Raw genomic sequence first — 22271 nt, forward strand, 5'->3', positions numbered from 1 at the left:
GTTGCTGCGGTGAGACGTTCACTTGCCGCTTGCAAAGCGCGTAGAAGATCTTGATCACGATCGGTTCCGGCGCCACGAACGGGCAGCACCTCCGTACTCGGTCACACGTTCGGTTGTTGATGAAGACGACGTCCACCTCCCGTTCCGGCGGGCAGCGGAAGTAGTAGCTCCTCTTGAATCCGGCAGCACGACGGCGTGGTGTCGGTGGCGTGTGAAGTCCGGCGGAGCTTCGCTAAGCAAACCGGGCAATATGAAGTGGAGGAGCAAAGCTAGGGTTTGGGAGGGGGTGGCCGGCCACTCAAGGGGGGCGGCCAAGCTATGGTCTTAGGGGTGGTCGGCCCCCTCCCTTGGCCCCTCATTATATAGGTGGATCCCAAGAGTTGGTGTCCAAGTCTTCGAATAAGACCCGAAACCAAAACCTTCCATAGGAGGGGGCAAACCTAGCCCAACTGGGACTCCCACCCAAAGGTGGGGTTGCCACCTCCCATGTGGGGGGTGGCAGGCCCCCTATGGTGGAGTCCACTTGGGACTCCACCCCCACTAGGGCTGGCCGGCCATGGAGGTGGAGTCCCTTGTGGACTCCACCTTCCTTGGTGGTTTCTTCCGGACTTTTCTAGAACCTTCTAGAACCTTCCATAGAACCTTCCGCGACATTTTATTCACATAAAATGACATCCTATATATGAATCTTATTCTCCGGACCATTCAGAACTCCTCGTGATGTCCGGGATCACATCCGGGACTCGAACAAATATTCCAACTTCATTCCATATTCAAGAACTACCATTTCAACATCCAACTTTAAGTGTGTCACCCTACGGTTCGAGAACTATGCGGACCATGGTTGAGTACTCACCTGAGCCAATAACCAATAGCAGGATCCGGAAGATCCATAATGGCTCCCACATATTCAACTTGATGACTTTAGTGATCGAATGAACCATTCACATACATTACCAATTCCCTTTGTCTCGCGATATTTTTACTTGTCCGAGGTTTGATCTTCGGTATCACTCTATACCTTGTTCAATCTCGTCTCTCGACAAGTACTCTTTACTCGTACCGTGGTATGTGGTCTCTTATGAACTCATTCATATGCTTGCAAAGACATTAGACGACATTCCACCGAGAGGGCCCAGTATATCTATCCAGTCATCGGGATGGACAAATCCCACTGTTGATCCATATGCCTCAACTCATACTTTCCAGGATACTTAATCCCACCTTTATAGCCACCCATTTACGCAGTGGTGTTTGGTGTAATCAAAGTACCTTTCCGTGTATAAGTGATTTACATGATCTCATGGTCATAAGGACTAGGTAACTATGTATCGAAAGCTTATAGCAAATAACTTAATGACGAGATCTTATGCTACGCTTAATTGGGTGTGTCCATTATATCATTCACACAATGACATAACCTTGTTATTAATAACATCCAATGTTCATGATTATGAAACTAATCATCCATTAATCAACAAGCTAGTTTAAGAGGCATACTAGGGACTTCTTGTTTGTCTACATATCACACATGTACTAATGTTTCGGTTAATACAATTCTAGCATGATATATAAACATTTATCATAAACATAAAGATATAAATAATAACCACTTTATTATTGCCTCTAGGGCATATCTCCTTCAAAGTCGCCATATTACCATCCACTACAAGAAAAGGTACAACTCTGAGTACCTCTGCTGCTCTTGATTCACCATCTGTGATTGATAAACTTGTTTCACCGCCACAAGCTTCACTTGCTGGTACTTCTGCTGAATCTGAAAACTCTTATGATATTGATAATGTTTTTGCTGTGCTTGATGATAGTGGTTCATTGGGATCCTTTCTAGATGCTACAATTGCTAGGTCTAGACAAATTGAAAATACTTGAAACTCCTGATGCTACTACACCTGTTAATTCACCCTGAACTTGATTACTCTAGTGATGATCACTGATGAAGATTATGTGGAGCTTAATGATGATTTTATTAATAGATGCAATGCTACTTGCTGATTGCAAGTAAAATTAAAAAGTTTCTCAAACAATATCTTCATTAGACATAAGTTATCTCTGATCCTAAATTTGCCACATCTCCTATATGCATTAAGGATAAAGATTATGATTTTTCTCTTGATTTATCTCATATAGCTATTGTAGAAAGCACCCTTTTGTGGTCCTGAAAAAGAAAGTGTTGTAGAACACATGATTGAACTTTCTTCTATGAGTAGTTTGTTTTCGATGATATCAAGATGCGTACTTATTTTGTCGTTAAAAATTTTCCTTTCTCATTAAAGGATGATGCTAAAACTTGGTATAATAATTTGCCTCCTGGTTCTATTAAAAGTCCAACTGATTTGCGTGATGTTTTCTTTCGAAAATACTTTCCTGCTAGTGCACAACATGTTGCTTTACGGAAAATTTATAGATTTGACCGGGGAGATGAAGAGAAATTGCCTGAGGCTTGGGCAAGATTTTGTTCTCTTATCAGAGCTCGACCTGGACATGATTTAGAAAAGAATGATTTACTTGATATATTTTATAGTGGACTAACCATTGAGTCTAGGGCATACCTGGATAGTTGTCGCTGGTTGTGTTTTCAGGAAAAGAACTCCAGGCGAAGCTGAAGAATTATTGGCTAAAATAGGCTCGGAATCATGATGATTGGACTACACTAGAACCAACTGAAGGAGATATGCCCTAGAGGCAATAATAAAGTGGTTATTATTTATATCTTTATGTTTATGATAAATGTTTATATATCATGCTAGAATTGTATTAACCGAAACATTAGTACATGTGTGATATGTAGACAAACAAGAAGTCCCTAGTATGCCTCTTAAACTAGCTTGTTGATTAATGGATGATTAGTTTCATAATCATGAACATTGGATGTTATTAATAACAAGGTTATGTCATTGTATGAATGATATAATGGACACACCCAATTAAGCGTAGCATAAGATCTCGTCATTAAGTTATTTGCTATAAGCTTTCGATACATAGTTACCTAGTCCTTATGACCATGAGATCATGTAAATCACTCTATACCGGAAGAGGTACTGTTATTCACAGACACATCTGCAGTAAATGGGTGGCTATAAAGGTGGGATTAAGTATCCGGAAAGTATGAGTTGAGGCATATGGATCAGCGAGTGGGATTTGTCCGCATCCAGAGTGACGGATAGATATACTCTGGGCCCTCTCGGTGGAGATGTCGTCTAATGTCTTGCAAGCATATGAATGAGTTCATAGAGACCACATACCACGGTGCGAGTAAAAGTACTTGTCGGGGAGGCGAAGGTTGAACAAGGTATAGAGTGATACAGAAGATCAAACCTCGGACAAGATAAAATATCGTGACAGACAAAGGGAGTGGTAATGTATGTAGAATGGTTCATTCGATCACTAAAGTCATCGTTGAATGTGTGGGAGCCATTATGGATCTCCAGGTCCGCTATTGGTTATTGGTCGGGGTGAGTACTCAACCATGTCATAGTTCTCGAGCCGTAGGGTGACACACTTAAAGTTGGATGTTGAAATGGTAGTTCTTGAATATGGAATGAAGTTGGAATATTTGTTCGGAGTCCGGATGTGATCCCGGACATCACGAGGAGTTTCGGAATGGTCCGGAGAATAAGATTCATATATAGGATGTCGTTTTATAATGGATAAAACTCGTTCGGAAGGTTCTATGGAAGGTTCTAGAAGGTTCTACAGAAAGTCGGAAGAAACCACCAAGGAAGGTGGAGTCCACGAGGGACTCCACCTCCATGGCCCGGCCAGCCCCGAGTGGGGGTGGAGTCCCAAAGTGGACTCACACCATAGGGGGCTGACCACCCCCCATGGGAGGTGGGGAATCCCACACTTTTGGGTGGGAGAGTCCTTTGGTTGGGCTGGGTTTGCCCCTCCTATGGAAGGTTTTTGGTTTTAGGTCTTATCTGAGAGACATGGACACCTAACGCGGGATCCGCCATATGTGATGAGGGCCAAGGAGGACGGCCACCCCTAAGACCATAGCCCGGCCGCCCCACACTTGAAGTGGCCGGCCGACCGCCTCCCCGGACCCTAACTTTGCTCCATCCACCTTCACATGTGCCGGTTTGCTTTAGCGCAGCTCAGCAGGACGGCTACACATATGCCGCCGCCATACTGCCGTCGTGCTTGGCTCGGAGCTTCAAGAGGAGCTACTACTGCCAGCTGCGCGGCCAGGCAGGTGGACGTGGGCCTAGATCGCCTATCGGCAACAGCCCGACGTGTGGCCGAGTACGGAGGTGCTGCCGTTCGTGAGCGCCGGAGCCGATCGATGATCCAGATCTTCTGCAGCGCTTTCGCAAGCGGCAAAGTGAAGCGTCTGCAGCCGGCAAACGAAGAGGCCTCATCTTGCAGGCTTTGGAATCTCTTCGAAGGGTGGAGACTCGTGCTTCCCTGCGTTGCTGCCCGGATCTTCTAGGTTGCATCTTAACAGTGCGAATGTTCATGCAGTAGGAAAATTTTTGTTTTCTATACTAGCGATATATCTACGATGTTGCGGAAAGCGTGTCTATGCATGGATGGTACTGCGAGTAGAACACAGTGGATTTGTGAAACGTTGATGCTCTTATGTTATCTTTAGTTGAAGTACTTTGCATCTTTTTTATGTGTATAGTGGGATGAAAGCGGCTTTCGGCTAACTACGTGACACGCGATTCATGGGTCTTGTTCCCTACGTTCGACGTGCAGCACCTTTGTATATTGCATATAGGAGGCTGTGCGAGTGTCATCTCTGTCCCTACTATAGTAAAGATTCAATTTACTTTTCTATTGACAACACTAGTATCACCAAGTTGTGGTTCATGTTCGTCAAATTAGGTACGTGGATCTTTTCGAAAACCCTAGAGACCACGTAAAATATGCAAACCCAGAGCCAGAGAGAGGCGATCTAACTTGTTTTTCGCAGGTTTGAGTGATGTGACGTGGCCATAATGTGATCGATGAATATGTAATGAGATGATCATTATTATGTTGTGGCAACGGCGGGAATGCCATGGATTGTCGTTTAAATTTCATGTTGATAGTCGTGTTTCGAAATTTGGTTGTGATCGGATTTGGCACATTGGAGGAGGCGATCATTGAAAGGCCAGCCGTTGACGCTTTGATGTTTGCGCCGCGTGCGACTGATGGAGATCATGCCCGTGATGATCGAGTCTCGACGTTCTGCTGGTAGATCCAGACCAAAGCGCAAAGACAAGGGCATATCATATCGCATATGAAGCTTGCATGTGATGTTAATCCTTTCATGCATCTTTATTTTGCTTAGATTAGCGATGCCCGATGCTCCGATTATAGACCGATCCCTCACTAAAATACTCAGAATAATAAAGTGTCATCCTTAATAACACCGTTATAAAGACTAATGTCGTTTAAAAATCGTGATGATCAGTGTGATAAATCGCAGTATACAGCGAGTGCAGAACGTTTTGCGTCAGGACTATAGGTGGCAGCAACGAGCCTAACATCTTCTGCGGTATCGTCTCGAACGTGATGTTGCTGATATGATGAGCGCTGATGTTAAAACCGTGAAATTACACCTTGTCTCGTGATATTCGGTTTATGTGTGGTAGACTGGTTCGTGTGATCACTAGAACAATCACGGGATAAACTGATTTTGAGTGGGGATTCACTTTAGATTTACAATTATGTTGAATTAAAAAATTTGAACTCAATTGTCATAAAAACAAGATGCAAACACATTTTGAAATATATGTTGTAGAGATAAGCGTCCCAATCAATTTTGATGAGTTCTAGAGAAGAGAGCTTAAGAGCAAGCGATAACAACCCTCGCCGGCCCGGGATTTAAAAGTGTAGGGTCTTCCTCTCATGGAAATCACAATTTATAACGATCTACATATTCGGCCTCTATAGAGAAAAATTTGAAGCTAGAAAATAAATAAAAACTGGAACTGCTGTGACCGAGAAAACTTCCTCAAGTTGATGTGCCGTCTTATGCGATGCAGACTCCGATCATGTGTAAGCGTTTTGGCCCGCCGCGATCCTCATGAGTTGATGAAAGAGTTGGGAACTAATTTTTTTTTGAGATAGTGCGGCAGGTGGAATGCTATGTGTCGAGTATTGGTGCATGATGGAGAAGGCAGCCGTTAGTGAGCATGCCGCCATGGCGGTGTGTGAAATAGTTTAGATAATGGTTACTAACATTTGAAAGTAATCGTGTCGGCTCAATCAAACACCCCGCGGGTTGCAAGAACTTTTTGTGATGAACTACAATATGCGGAGACATAGTTGGGGAGTTGCTGAACTCTTTGGGCATGCTAAAAAACTGCGGACGGATCGAAGAGCGCCAGTGTTGATGGTCGACAAGGAACCGCCGTTTCGAAGCGGTAAGTCGAGGAAAATTCAGAGAATTGGCGAAGAAGCCACACTCTCTATGAAACTAAGGCGACCGCAAGCTGATCGCTGATGTATTCTTTACGGAAAGGGACAACTGGGCGTATTGCGAAATGTCTGGGCGATGAAAATGACCACTTCGAAGAAGAAGAAGAAGGTGTGCGATAACATGTTATAGATGTTTATCTCGTAAAGTTCTGAAATTCATACTGATGTTTAATCGTTGAATTTATCTCATATCTATGACCGAAGCGAGAGTAAAGATATTTGAGTGGAAATTGACGATGCGTGACCCAAATGGATCCAAAGTAGATGTGATATTTGTCGTATATTTTACTCATAAAAATCTTACTTTAGGATTGATTAAGTACAAATATTGTTTATTTTATTATAAAATTATTTGTGAACAATCTCTGGATATTATTTAAATAGAGAGACGATTGTTATTGATAAAATTAATGGTTGTTCTTTTTACTTGGTATTATCATATTTTTTATAGTAAAACATAAAAATAAACTATTATTGAATCTAGATAACAATAATCTTATATACTGTTTTGTTGATATAAACGAATTAGTCAAATAGATAATTACACTTATATATAAACTTGCCCAATAATCTTGATTATAGTTATAGAGTGATAACATATAAGAAACTCATAACGATAGTTATGATCACATTTGAGATACTTGATGAATCTGAAATATCATAGATCAGGAAAATATTCTATGCATTTATAATCGATGACTAAGATGATCATCATACCGATGATGTAATCATGATCAATATTTATAGCATCATATGATGATTAGCATGTTAATATTTCAACACTAAGATAATTGATGTGATCATAAAGATATCTATTTATAGTATCAAATCAAGAAACTTTAGAAGTTAAAAAATTAGAAGTGATGAGAAAATCGACATGTTAAAGTTAAAATTTTATCTTGATGCGATCAGTGGTGAAGTAATTGATTATAGTCAATTTAATATTAGAAATCAAGGATAACGCAATTAAACACCAGAACACCAGTAGCGTCATGTCAAAACGTCGTGATAGAACTCCATATTGGAATGTCGTTGTTATGATATCTTATTCGATTGTACGATTATCACGTTATGTGGAAAGTTTGGCCGCATTGCCCGATAGACTGCATCAAAATCGTGACGCAACGCCGTATGATCCTCGGTTTGATAAAATTTCAAATTGTCGTTCTGAGGTTTACGAGGTTCTTTGAAACTATGCTGAGAGTTACAAGCGTTCATGTGGGCGAATGAGGAAATGTATTTGGTCTGGATACCCTGAAGGCTATGGTGCGACTATCGCAGTAGAAGGCAATCTCTGGTGCTAAATGGAACCTGTTGAAAATCTCTCTATCATTTGGAAGAAGATGGGCTAGATGGGATCAGATGGATCTATCTTTGATTAAGGTGGCGAAGCGATGGAGTTATGCTGCCGTCGCAGTATGGAAGGCTTAGTGATCAATGATCATTGAAGGACTTCGGAAATGAAGGAAACCTCGATTAGGATAACTGAGGCTGCAAAAAAAAATACTGAATTGGACGGTCTTTGTCTAATGATTTGATGATGATTATTGTTGAGATATATTTGACATAATGAAGAAGAAAGATGATGAGAACTAAAATTCCAAACAATGTTGATGGCAAATCAGGAGTAGGATCATAATAATATCGATAAGCAAAGTGATTTCGTAGAACTTACGACTAGCGAGAGCTAATAAATCAAATCGGATCTCAAGAGAAAGAAAACTTGGAATGTCGATATTGTGTGTCAGCTGAGCTTTATAGCCAAAGAGTTAGGCGTCACGTGGCAGAAGACTAAGTCTATAGGAGGTCTGTTAATGGCATCATTTGCATTTTTGAATTATGAATTTGTGATGGATCATCAAATGGCATTCGCTATTGAACGAGGAGTTATGTTGCAATTACCCCGAAGTTTGTGATCTAAAAGATCATTAGTAATAAACGGTTGTTCAATCTATGGGTAGTAAACATCAAGAAAGTGAATGTGAACTTTAGTAGGTGATCCAAGAACACCAAAGTTTATCGTGTCTTGTGAAACCTAACAACCTAAAGAGTAGTGAGCTCTGTAACATTAACGATCGTATCATGTGATTGGTATATTTATTTGATCTGAGATATGGAACTATTAGCGTTAAGTTATTTGGGCATCATGTTTTTCAATGAAGGCCTTGATGTTTGTCATTATATCAATCAGAACATTGAAGATTTTATGGAGATAAAGGAAAAGCCTAATGAAACTTAATACAGAGTACATCTTGAGACAATTAGAGATTTAGACAGACGAGAAGAAATGAAAGGGTTCTTACACCTATGTTGGGCAGTAATGATAAAACATCAAAGGGACGTATGAAAAGAAGAGAAAGATGATAACATCCACTCATATCAGTGATCGATATAAACGTAATCTTTAAAATGTACCAGACCGGATCCTATCTTTATCATAGATTGACTAAAGTCTGAATGATCAAAGTTCGAATGACGATAAATATAGAGTATGAGAAGAAGAACAGGAGACTATGTTTTATTTCATTCGAAGTGACTTAAACTAAATTGTATGGTTACATGGAAATAAAGTGGAGCAAACTGATCATTGACCTAAAATCACAATACTAGGATAATGTTTAAATATTGAATGTGATCTTGATAGTAGACAACAAGCGGTTACGTATAGAGAAATCCTTCAGCAAATCGATACATGTAAGCAGGAAACTTCAGCGAAATGTTATGGTGAAGTTCGTACTGACTGATTATGGTCCTAGTCATGGACATTACGTAATCAAGCCTATTTATAGTTAATATGAGTACCATCTGCCAAATAAAACAAAGATACACAAAGACTATCAAAGTAGTACCATGATTAGCGAATGCATCGAAGATGGAGAAATGGTAGGATGCAAGATGCAGATATAATAGTCAATTGATAAACTCTACTAAAATAATTACGCTTTATAAATCAAATTATGATGTGATCTAGATTGAAACAGGTATAGTGAAATGGAAAATTATCATACAGAGGCAATAAATGAAGTAGTTAATACATAGTTAACTTTATGTTTATGATAGTGTTTATTATCATGCTTTGGAATTTAATATTGAAGCAATAATTAAATATTAACAGATATCGTAGACAAACGAAGTCCTAATATGTAAGCAAGCGTTTATTGATTGATGTGGATGGTGTTATGATATGAACGCCGGATCGATATTATTAATAAACGAGGTTATCATTATCTGAATGGTATAAATGAGACACCTTTGATAAGGCGTGTATAGATCGATCAATTCGATTATTTGCGCTGCTCGAAGCGCGATCGCGTTGCTGTCATATGTATGAGATCATCGATGCTTATGCAGGAGAGATTGCTTTGATTGCGCCCAGGCACCAGCACAAAACCAAAATGGGTGACCTGAAGGTGGTTAATGTCAGGACCACTAAGATTGAAGCATATGGATCAGCGATGGTTTGTCTATCGATGGCGGATAAGATATCTCTCTCAGACCTCGATGCAGATATGAATCTAATGTCTTGCGTATGATGATTTGCCAGGAACACTCACCGCGATCGTCAAAGCAACGTGAGAGTGAAAGTTGAACAAAGTATGGAAATGATAAGAAGATCGGAAACTCTGGACATCGTTATGAGCGAAGAGATACGGATAATAATGAATCGTTCCATTACATTCATGAGTACATCATTGGTCATAGAATACAGTAACCAGATCTGCAGAGATCAAAGTTTCATTTATTTAGTGGAATGATAACTCTGAACAATAATATAGATTATAAGCATCAGTACTAAAGATTAGATGTGAAAATGACTGATTATTAGTGGAATGAGGGTGAATATTAGAAGATCCGGATATGATCGAACATCTGAGGAGGATCGATTGGGGAACAGACATATAGGTCATCAGGCTTTTAACTCATGATCTTTAATATGATATGGAAAGTTATAGAAAGTGGAAAATACCAAGAAAGTGGAGTCCATTTGAGACTCCCTCATTTAAACTTCAAGCCTGAATGAGGTGAGTCAGTGAACTCCTGCAGAAGCGATATCGGAAGTGCGAAGATCCATTGGTGGTATTCGGTTTGAACTGATTTTGTACATATACTGTGGAAGGTCTTTGATTCAGTCATTCTGAACTTGGACTGTATCGATCCCTTTAATGAGAGTTATGAGGACGACGCTGGTTATATTATTTATTAAGTGAAAGCCACCATCCCAAACCCTGGCTTTGTCATCCACTTCATATTATAACTGGGTTTATTAAGCGAAAGCTCCATGATCTACACCCTTAGCAGACTCACATGATAACTATTAAGTTCAGAGGAGCTCTTGTTTTCATAAAAACGAGCAGGGTGGTCAGTCGTATCAACAATAAATGTGACAAAAATGGAAATTAACTGCTGGTATAAATGGCAACGTGGAATTCGATAATTGATCAAGAATCGATAGCGTTTAGTAACAATCTTATGCTATTCAGGCTCATGTAAACTGGGAATGTTCGAGGTGAGACTAAATTTTTTTAGATTTATGTTAATTTATAGATTTAATCTTCAACTTAAATGTGATAATTTATTGATGTCTTAAGAAATTCCTGTTGCTTTCTATCGTATTATCTATGACTCCATTTAATATCTTTGAAGAAGAGGGGTTTAATTAAATTGAATGATGAAGATATGAGGGAAGCCAAGAAGTCTCTCAAGGAGAAAGGTATTAAATCTGAAGATGTGAAGAATCTACCTCCCATAGAAGATATATGTGAGATAATTCCCCCTTCATCCATGATTGAGGTAAACTCCTTTCAGCGCTTTACTAGGGAAGATATTCCATATTCAAAACCTCATGCGCAATGCTTAGATGAGTTTGATAATTATATTGTTAAGCAAGAAAATTTTAATATGAGAGTAGAGAATCATCTAATGGAATATTCTCAAGCTATTAGCAATTTGCATGATATTGTGGAGAGAACCTCCAATGATGTTAAGATGCTTGTTAAACATTTTCAAATGGTTCAAACTCAAATTGATCAACTCACTAAAGTGCAAAATGACTTATTACAAAATAATTCTAAAGAGAAACATGCTTATGAAGTAACAACTAGAGGTGGTGTCTCTACCCGGGATCCTCTATATCCCGAAGGGCATCCCAAAAGAATTGAACAAGATTCTCAACGCATTGAACCTAGTGCTCCTTCTAAGAAAAAGAAGAAGAAACATAAAAATGTTGTAGAATCCTCGAACACTGTTAATGATCCTAATAGTATTTCTATTTACGATGCTGAAACCGAAAGTGGTAATGAACATGATAATAATAATGGTAATGATAAGAATGATGTTTACGATAAAGAAGAAGTTGAAGATGAACTTGAAAAGCAAGATAAAAATAAAAAGTATACTAAAGAAGATTTTATTGCTAAGAAACATGGTAATGAAAGGGAACCTTGGGTGCAAAAGCAAATGCCTTTTCCTGCTAATAAACTAAAATCAAAGGAAGAAGAACACTATAATAAATTTTGTGATTGGATGAAACCTTTATTCTTGCAAATCCCTTTGACTGATGCTATTAAATTGCCTCCTTATTCAAAGTATATGAAAGATATTGTTACTAACAAAAGGAAAATCCCCAATGAGGAAATTTCCACTATGCTTGCTAATTACTCTTTTAATGGCAAAGTTCCAAAGAAGTTGGGCGACCAGGTATACCTACTATTCCTTGTTCTATTAAGAATAATTATGTTAAAACTGCTCTATGTGACTTGGGAGCCGGTGTTAGTGTTATGCCTTTTTCTCTTTATAAGAGACTTTACTTAGATAAGTTGATACCTATTGATATATCTTTGCAAATGGCTGATAAATCTATCGCTATTCCTGTTGGTATATGTGAGGATGTTCCTGTTCAAGTTACTAATAACTGCTTGATATTAACTGATTTTGTTATGTTGGAAATGCTCGAAGATGATAATATGTCTATTATTCTTGGGAGACCTTTTCTTAACACCGCAGGAGCTGTTATTGATTGCAATAAAGGAAAGGTTACTTTCAATGTTGATGATAGGGAGCACACCGTCTATTTCCCCAAGAGGATTGATAAAGTATGTGGAGTTAATACTATTTCTAATGTGAGAACTATCAAAGTTGGAACTATCGATTGTCCTATATATGAGCCTAAAGAAGGATATCAAAATCTTATGATTGGATCCATATCAATACAATTCAAGGTAGAGGTTTATTTCTTCTTATGCTATGTAAAATTTATTTGGTGGCAAGACTTGATCAACCTTGGTAACAAATACTTTTTATATGCATAGAGGAGCTAAACAACATCTCTTTCTTCCTCCACTTATTTTACTTACTGTAGCAATACATTTGTATCTTTACTTTATTGCATTATTGTGCCAAGTAAAGTCTCTAATAGAAGGTTGATGCTAGATTTGGATTTCTGCACAGAAACAGATTTCTTGCTGTCACGAATCTGGGTAGGGTTCTCTGTAGGTAACTCAGAAAAATCTGCCAATTTATGTGAGTGATCCTCAGATATGTACGCAACTTTCATTAGTTATGAGTTTTCTGATTTGAGCAACGGAAGTACCTTTTAAAAATTCGTCTTTACTGGCTGTTCTGTTTTGACAGATTCTGTCTCTGTTTTTTGCATTGTCTCTTGTAGACTTTAAGTGAGACTTTCTAGACTTGGAGAGCTGTAGCTAATGTTTTATTGAGTTCTTGCAATGTGTCACTACAGGACTAAAGTGGATTAAAGTTTTTGAGTACTAACCCCTCTAATGAAGTTTATGAGAAGTTTGGTGTGGCAGAAGTTTTCAAGGGTCAAGAGAGAAGGGTGATATAATGTGATCAAGAAGAGTCAAAAGCCTAAGCTTGGGGGAGGTATACCGGCATCACTCATTCTTTGCATATTATGGTTGCTGGATACTTGTATATACTTGTTTAGTTTCTTTAAGTGGTTTTCTAATAAGAGGGGGATGATATTTGGGGAAGTGCTGCCTGAAAACAGATTATGGACTGTCACTAAAAAAATTCATGCGCACAGCCAGAACGTTATTTTGAGCTGCCAATTTTTGTGCATGTTCCCCAGGTTGTTATCTAACTTTCATTAGTTGAACACTTTTCGAGCTGAGCAGCTTAAGAATTTCTGTAAAATCGATTACTGTACTGCTGTCAAGTTTTGACAGATTTCTGCCATCTTGCTTTTCTGTGTTTCTTTTAGTTTTCATTTTCTTATTTTTACTTTGTTTCTTTCCTAAAACACAAAAAGACCAAAAATATTTATGTTGTTTCTCTTCACCATTTGTTTATTTTAGTTTCTCACTTTTATTTTGCTTTATTTGCTATCGTTGGTTTGCTATAACAAAACCCAAAAAGATTTTGCTTTGTTTGCTTGTTTTCTTTTGTTCTTGTTTCTAAATTCGAAAACACCAAAAATATTTGCTGTTCTTCTTTGGTTTTGTAAAGTTCTTTATGAGTTCAATGGTCTTCGGTGGCTGGAGCGTGGTTTTCAATTCATATTATCCAAGCCACACAAGTGAAAGGCAATAATGACGATATTCGACGATCTGATTGTGGTGAGAGGCTGGTATGAACTCTATTTGTTTTCATTTTTGTACATATACTCATCCATGTGAGCATGCTTAGTTCGTTCATGTGAGGTATAAGTCATTTAAGAAAGTCTAGTAGTTCATGATCTCTCATGTTTAGCTCCAATTTATTAATATGAGTAGCATGTCATGGATGTTTGCTTGCATTGTTTTATTCATAAATAGGTATGATATTGTGGTATCCTCCTCTGAATAATTCTCTTGAATCAACTTGGCACATGCTCACGCATGCATATGACTGAACAAATGTCAATTAAGCCTCGATGATTTACTTTACCTCAGGGTTCTTGTATCACTTTTATGCCTCCGTTAATTTATTTTTGTCGCAAGCATGATTATGACGATTCTTGCTCTCTTGATTGTCGCTTCCTAGTCTATTGCTAGCCTTCACTTGTACTGAGCGGGATCACTGCTCGTGCTTCCAAGCACATGAAAACCAAGTTATTCCAGAGTGTCCACCATAAATACCTATGCATGGCATTTCAAACCATTCCAAGTAAATTCTCATGCGCTACCTTTAAACCTTCAAAATGCTTCTCAATTTGTGTTAATGTTTCATAGCTCATGAGGAAGTATGTGGTGTTTAACTTTCAACCTTGTCATTTACTCTCGACGGACTTTCATATGGACTAGTGGCACATCCGCTTATCCAATAATTTTGCAAAAAGAGCTGGCAATGGGGTTCCCAGCCCCAATTAATCAACTTTCATTAATAACTCTCTTCACATGTTTTGCCCTCATTCATCAGTAAGCAACTTAAATTGCAAATAGACACTCCTCCATGGTATGTGATTGATGGAAGGCACCCGAGAATTCGGTTAGCCATGGCTTGTGTAAGCAAAGGTGGGGGGAGTGTCACCCATAATAAAACTAAAATACGTGTGTAAACAAAAGAGAAGAGGGATGATCTACCTTGTTGGTAGAGATAACGTCCTTCATGGGAGCCGCTCTTGAAAGTCCGGTTGGCGAGGTAGTTGGTGTACCCATTACCATTCGTTGACAACAACAAACACCTCTCAAAACAATTTTACTCCTGTTTTAAAATGAAAAGCTCTAGCGCATGTTAATCCCTGCTTCCCTCTGCGAAGGGTCAATCTTTTACTTTTACGTTGAGTCTCCATCCTTTCTTTGAGTACTTTCTTGAGAGCACAAGCTTGTCATTCTTAGTATAATATGCTTGTCCCAAAATGTGATTAATTGTGGTATAACGTTGATGCTTTAATCTTTGATAATCTATATTGCCAGTCTTCTCATGAACCTCAAAGGTGCCCAAGCATTTATGTTTTGCTGTACAATTACGGGCAAGCGAGATACCACTCTATCATACTCTTTTATGAACATTGCAATCCTGCTTATATACATGATTCATGATGCTTATTATTAATTGTTGGTACCTTTCCATGATTGACATAGCTATTAGATGATCTTATTTGCATGTATCTTATTATGAACTGCCTAAGTGTTAGCCATAGCATGAGAATATTTACATCATATGAACAAATGTGTTCGTGAAAGTTCTTTTATCGCTCGGTTGTTAACTGAATTGCTTGAGGACAAGCAATAAGCTAAGCTTGGGGGAGTTGATACGTCCAAAACGTATCTACTTTCCCGAACACTTTTGCTATTGTTTTGCCTCTAATTTGTGTATTTTGGATGCAACTAACACGGACTAACGCTTGTTTTCGAGAAGCTGATTCAGTGTCTCGTTTTTGTGCAGAAATCCAACTTTCAGGAAAATCCTCGGAATTTATGCGAAAGGTCCTATTTTCCCAGAATATTGGCGGAGCCAGAAGGGCAAGCCAGGTGGGGGCCCGAGGGCCCCACACACTAGGCCGGCGCGGCCCAGGAGGGGCCCGCGTGGCCCTAGTTTGTGGCGGCCTCGGCTGGCCCCCGACGCCCTCCTTCGGACTACTTATTGCCTTCGACCTAAAAACACACGGAGAGAAGTCGAAGTCGCCAGAAACCCTCCAGAACGCCGCCACATCGCGAAACTCCGTCTCGGGAGCCAGAAGTCTCCGTTCTGGCACTCCGCCGGGACGGGGAATTGGAGGAGATCATCGCCACCATCACCACCGACGCCTCTCCATCGACCAACCATGTTTCCCCCATCCATGTGTGAGTAATTCCCCCGCTGTAGGCTGAAGGGGATGGTAGGGATTGGATGAGATTGGTCATGTAATAGTGTAAGATTGTTAGGGCACCGTGCCTAGTGTCCGTAATTGGTACTTTGATGATATTGTTGCAACTTGTTATGCTTAATGCTTGTCACTAGGGCCCGAGTGCCATGATCTCAGATCTGAACATGTTATTATTTCATCATGATATTCATTGTTTATGGTCTTACCTGCAAGTTGTATACACATGTCGCTGTCCGGAACCAATGGCCCCGAAGTGACGAAATCGGGACAACCGGAGGGGATGGTAGTGATGTGAGGATCACATGTGTTCACGGAGTGTTAATGCTTTGCTCCGGTACTCTATTAAAAGGAGTACCTTAATATCCGATGAGATTCCCTTGAGGCCCGGCTGCCACCGGCTGGTAGGACAAAAGATGTTGTGCAAGTTTCTCATTGCGAGCACGTACGACTATAATTGGAACACATGCCTATTGATTGCTTTGTACTTAGACACCGTTTTATTATTATCCGCAAATGCCCTGCTTGATTGTTACATGAGTTTCTCTCATCCATGCAACGCCCGTTATCCGTCCCCGTGCCTACGGTATTTTAATCCTCGCTGTTTACTATAATCACTACTCGCTGTCTCTGTTACTCTGCTGCTGTTATTTCACTACTCGCTATCGCTATAAAGCCGTTACTACTGATAAACTCTTGCGAGCAAGTCTGTTTCCAGGTGCAGCTGAATTGACAACTCCGCTGTTAAGGCTTTCAAGTATTCTTTGTCTCCCCTTGTGTCGAATCAATAAAGGGATTTCTATTTTCGTGCCCTCGGGTCGTTAGTTGTACTCAGTTTTCCCCAGCCCCTTAGTTTTTCCTCAGTTTTCCCCAAGCCTATGTCTGAAACCCGCAGAAGGAGCTCAGACGGAAGGAATCCGTTTATTTGGACGTTCTGTGCTGACGTGTTGCGCCGCGTCGTCTGTGGGGCCGCGTCGTGTGGGGCCGCGTCGTGTGGGGCCGCGTCGCGTGGGGCTGGTAGAAAGGGACCGCGTGGGACAGGACGAGAAGCGTTTGGTTGCACGTGAGCAGGAGCTGGGTTTTGTCTCTCTCGGCCCAAATTGGCATTTTTAAGAGCACATTTTCCCCTCTTTCTCTCTCTGTCTTTTTAGAAGCTTCTATTTCTGTCTTTCTTCAATATGGCAGCAAATCTAGTAGCAAATCTAGTAACAAATCTCTGGGGTTATTTATACCTTTTGGCCCTCGTTTTTTGCCCAATATGGCAGCAAATCTAGTAGCAAATCTAGAAGCTAGTATATGATAAATTCACAACAGCATAATCACAAAACTAAGTATAATACATAAACTGCATACATCAGCCAAAAGCAGGCAATAACGTTGTTAATGTTCACGACAAACTAAGCTGAAAAATATACAAGACGCACGCAATGTATGGACAACAAGAAGATTATGATGAATGAATTTGTTCTTCATTCCTCCCCATATATTTCTTCCTCCCTCCATTCGTGCATTTCCCCAAGGAAATATTCATTGAACTCCTTCCGTCTGCAGTGTGAGGCCAATACATCCTCCAAACGGTATGGCCTCGTGTTCATTTCTCATACCGTAGAGTCCTATTCTATCCACACGTAGTGGCCACTCATCCCAGGCCTTTGTATCATGAGAGTACTCTCTGATATAACCCAAATCCGTGTAGTAGATGCTGCCAGGTCGAAGTGTCGGGTACACTCTAGTGTCGATGGAGATACACCGGATATAATTCACGAAGAAGGCATTACTGCCAATGTTACTGACCGGATGGAGAGAGCGGCTCTGAGTGTCCACACGGTACACCAATGGTTTGCCCGCCAAAGCCTCGCTGACCAACAACACAAGCAACAGATCACCATCCGACTTCACAAGGTAGAACTTCTGACGTCCAAGTTCTGGAAATGAAATTAGTGTCTCCATCTTGACAGTGCTCGCGCGCTGCTGCAACTGTACATTGGTGCACACTATTCTTCCGATCTCAAAATTGTCCGCAGCCTATCGCATACGGTTCACCATTGAACGGGGTAATGCAACGCAGACAATGGTTCTTGATCGAAAATCTTCCTTCTCCCCAATCTTCATTTATATCCTTAGTTGGAGTGCTCTCATCGACCCAACCAATTTCCGGCGGGTAATGTGCGGCAACGAAGACCATAGTCGGGGATTTGATAACAACGACTGATTTCGGAAAAACGAGATGGCATCCGCGCCTCAAACATAGTGTTCGATTTCTTTGTGAGTGGGTTCAGCAGCCGTATCTTGTGCGGCGGGTTCTTCCGGGCAAGCACGATGACACCACGGCAAAAGCCGACGAAGTAGTATCTAAAATATATTGATGAAGATAACATTCAGCACTAAGATGTGTTTAAGATTGAAAATAAAAAGGTAGATATGGAGGAATTTGAACCTTGTATGAACGTCCGATAGATCTATGGTGACGTAGCGTGATGTGCCGAGTTGGAGGAAGGTGAACTCAGCGACGCGTGGAAGGGCGTGGTGTAGCATGATCCATTCGTCCAGGAAGCATTGGCCGATCTTGCCTCATAGCAGAGTAGGTGTCGGCGTACTCCTCGTTCGCTAGTAAGCATTGGCCGATCTTGTGAAGTGGTCCATCAGCCGAGAGAGAGGCCCAGTTCACGGAGGCGCCGCTCTTGGATGCGCCGCCCTCGGAGGCGACGCGCTCGGCGGCGACGCGCTCGGCGGCGACGGGGTCGGCGGCGACGGGCTCGGAGGCGACGGGCTCGGAGGCGACGGCCGCCGGCGCATTCTTCTTCTCCATCGCCGGCAGGGTAGCGTGCGTACGGCGGTTGGGGTTTTTTCGATTTGGAGAAGTTGATGGGACGTGAGAGGGGTGGTTTCGTGCGTGAGCGAGAATGAGACGACTGTGTGCAGAGGGAGGGAGGGAGGGGCTTACGCGTCCTAAATGCGATCCGCGTCCACTATTTGCACGTCTGCACCGCGACACGCGTCAACAATGACACGTCTTCCACTTCTGCACCGCAAAACGCGTCCTCGGGTCTAACCCTGGAAATTTAGATATACTCAGGTATACCCCCGAGTCATGTACTAGCATTTTTTGTGTGCTCAGTTTTCTCCTTGAGTGCTAATACTGGCTAGTGTAATATACTCAGTTTTACCCTCAAGTGGCTGGTCAACGAGAGAGTCAACAAATGGGATTAACTAGTTAAATTAGTTATTTAATGTGCAAAAAATTCCGAAAAGAGTGGCACTTACTCATGGAGTCTTTACCACAAATTGCCACTTCACAAATCATAGATAAATCATAGATAAATCAAGTTTCACCACAAATTGCCACTTCTCAAATCACCTAGTAGCTATGAAGGTGCATGGTTTTCCATAATAAGCCCTACCCAAAACATGACTTTCCCCAAAACATACTTTGTCCGAATGAGGCCATAATTTTCACACTCATGTAGATTTGTATTGCAAATAGTTTGAGGTAGGCCAAGATGGGTTTCATTGTACAAAACACGCATTTTCCATTTTTTAAATCTCATATTTGAATCCCTTAGTCTGTTTACTACTCACTTGCCCTTGGTTTCTTGATACTACTCGGCTTTGCCCTCTCCCTTCGCAAACTCTCACGTACGCCCAACATTGCCCTGATTGGTCTAGCCCATGTCACGCGGATCGTGCCCGCCGACCGTTGATCGTATGATCTAACGAGGCAGGATAACCCCTATCTCTCTCTCGGTCGGGGCCACCACCCTCTCTCTCTCTCTCTGTCGTCGGTTAGCTTCACGCAAAGTTTGGTTTTCTATATTATTTTTCACGAGCTAAATTATAAACTCTTTTTAGGCATTACTTTTCACGCAAAAAATGATAAACCATCACCGATTTGTTGTAGCCATTACTTTTCACGCAAAAAATGATACACCATCACCCATTTCTTGTAGCCATTACTTTTCACGCAAAAACGATAAACCATCACCGATTTGTTGTAGCCATTACTTTTCACGCACAAAAATGATACACCATCACCCATTTCTTGTACCCATTACTTTTCACGCAAAAAACGATAAATCATCACCGATTTTGTTGTAGCCATTACTTTTCACGCAAAAAATGATACACCATCACCCATTTCTTGTAGCCATTACTTTTCACGCAAAAAACGATAAACCATCACCGATTTTGTTGTAGCCATTACTTTGCACGCAAAAAATGATACACCATCACCCATTTCTTGTAGCCATTACTTTTCACGCAAAAAATGATAAACCATCAACGATTTGTTGTAGCCATTACGGTAAATGATAAACTATCACGAATTACCATTTTTTTAGGCATTACTTTTCACGGTAAAATGATAAACTATATCACGAAGTTCCATTTCCGTCAAGATAGTCCGCATTACTTTTTTGTTGAGATATATACCCCCACAACGGTCGTCTCCTCCTTAATTTATTGTGTAAACCCCCACAACGGTCATCTCCTCCTTAATTTATTGTGTAAACCCCCACCAACGTTCACCTCCTCCTTATTTTATTGTGTAAACCCCTACAACGGTCATCTCTCCCTTATAAACACCCACACGGCCATCCCTTGTGTCAATAGGTTCTTCCTCTCTCTTCTTCGGTCACATACACTTGATCATCCATTGCCATGGCTTCCACGTCTCGGACGCGGACCGGAAGGGGAAGGGGAAGGGGAAGGGGAAGGGGCGGCCGGGGTGGTGGATCATCATCATTGTCACCACCACCGTCGTCAACACCTGCCATTGATCATAGAGGAGTTCTTCATCGTCATCTACGAAGACCCTTTGGTCAAGAAGGTACGTACGCGTTCACACATATATGATGCATGTGATTAATTATGGGCATGTTCTAAAAACCTTTAATTTCAAACGATCGGCGCTCGATCTCTTTGCGAGCACTCCCAAAAAGTTTGCCGACTATCTTGACGGCCAGGAGCCAGCTAAGGTGTATCTGCGAGCAGCTGATCGCGGTCCTCGTCTCCGGACCGTGGAGGTCCTATTTGACGGACAAGGCCGGATGTATCTCGACAAGGGCTGGGAGAATTTCGCCATCGCGCACGGTGTGGATTTCGGCTACTACGTACACTTCAAATATGAAGGCGATGATGTGCTCACGGTGAAGGTGTTCGACGGAACAATGTGCAGGAAGTACTACTACTCAGACGACGAAGATACTGACGATGAAAGTGACGACGACGTGAAGCCATGCATCCATCCCCTTTAGATAAGGGGATTATGACCAAGAATATATATGTAGCTTCATATGCATCGATTTAGAGATCTAGCTATTTTCTATATATTATGTAAAAAATAATATCGCATTTCCACTATTATTCGAGCACCACATCCTCCAAACGATGCCGATGCCGATGCCAATATCGGCATGGTCAGAACGGCTATGCTCGCCGCCACCTGCTAGGTCAACGTCGGGATGCACAATGTTTAGCATAAGAGTCACTTTAGATTAAGCTGCGAAAATAGTCACCTTCCACAGCGGTCATTGGCTGCGGAGGCCCCACAGAGCGGCAATATATAATTTTCTATAAATAAATAGACGACCCACTGGTCATTGGCTGCGGCAGCCCCATAGAGCGGCCCCATTTGTCATTGGCAGCACCGCGTATACAATCGGGAAATAAAACGGCCCACGCGTCAGCGGTAGATGGATGGCTAAGAGCGGCCCCATTTGTCATTGGCAGCACCGCGTATACAATCGAGGAAATAAAACGGCCCACGCGTCGGCGGTAGATGGATGGCTACCCGTCGAGCACGAGACGGTCGGAGAGGAACCGACCCGACGGTAACGGTAAGGCCTCCGACCCGACGGCAACCCGCGTCTTCGAGGGGTTTCAAACTAGAGGGAGGGGAAAGCTGAGGAAAAACTAACGAGCTGGGGAAAACTGAGTACAACTAACGAAGCAGGGGCACGAAAATAGAAATCCCATCAATAAATTGGGTTTTACTACCCACGAAGACTGCTGCGATCCCCTATACTTGTGGGTTATCATCCCCCCATGATTCTTGCTCATTCTTGAGGGATCTAAGAGAGGAGATCCAGATTTACAATCC

Source organism: Lolium rigidum, chromosome 6, assembly GCF_022539505.1.
Source record: "Lolium rigidum isolate FL_2022 chromosome 6, APGP_CSIRO_Lrig_0.1, whole genome shotgun sequence".
NCBI lineage: Eukaryota > Viridiplantae > Streptophyta > Magnoliopsida > Poales > Poaceae > Lolium > Lolium rigidum.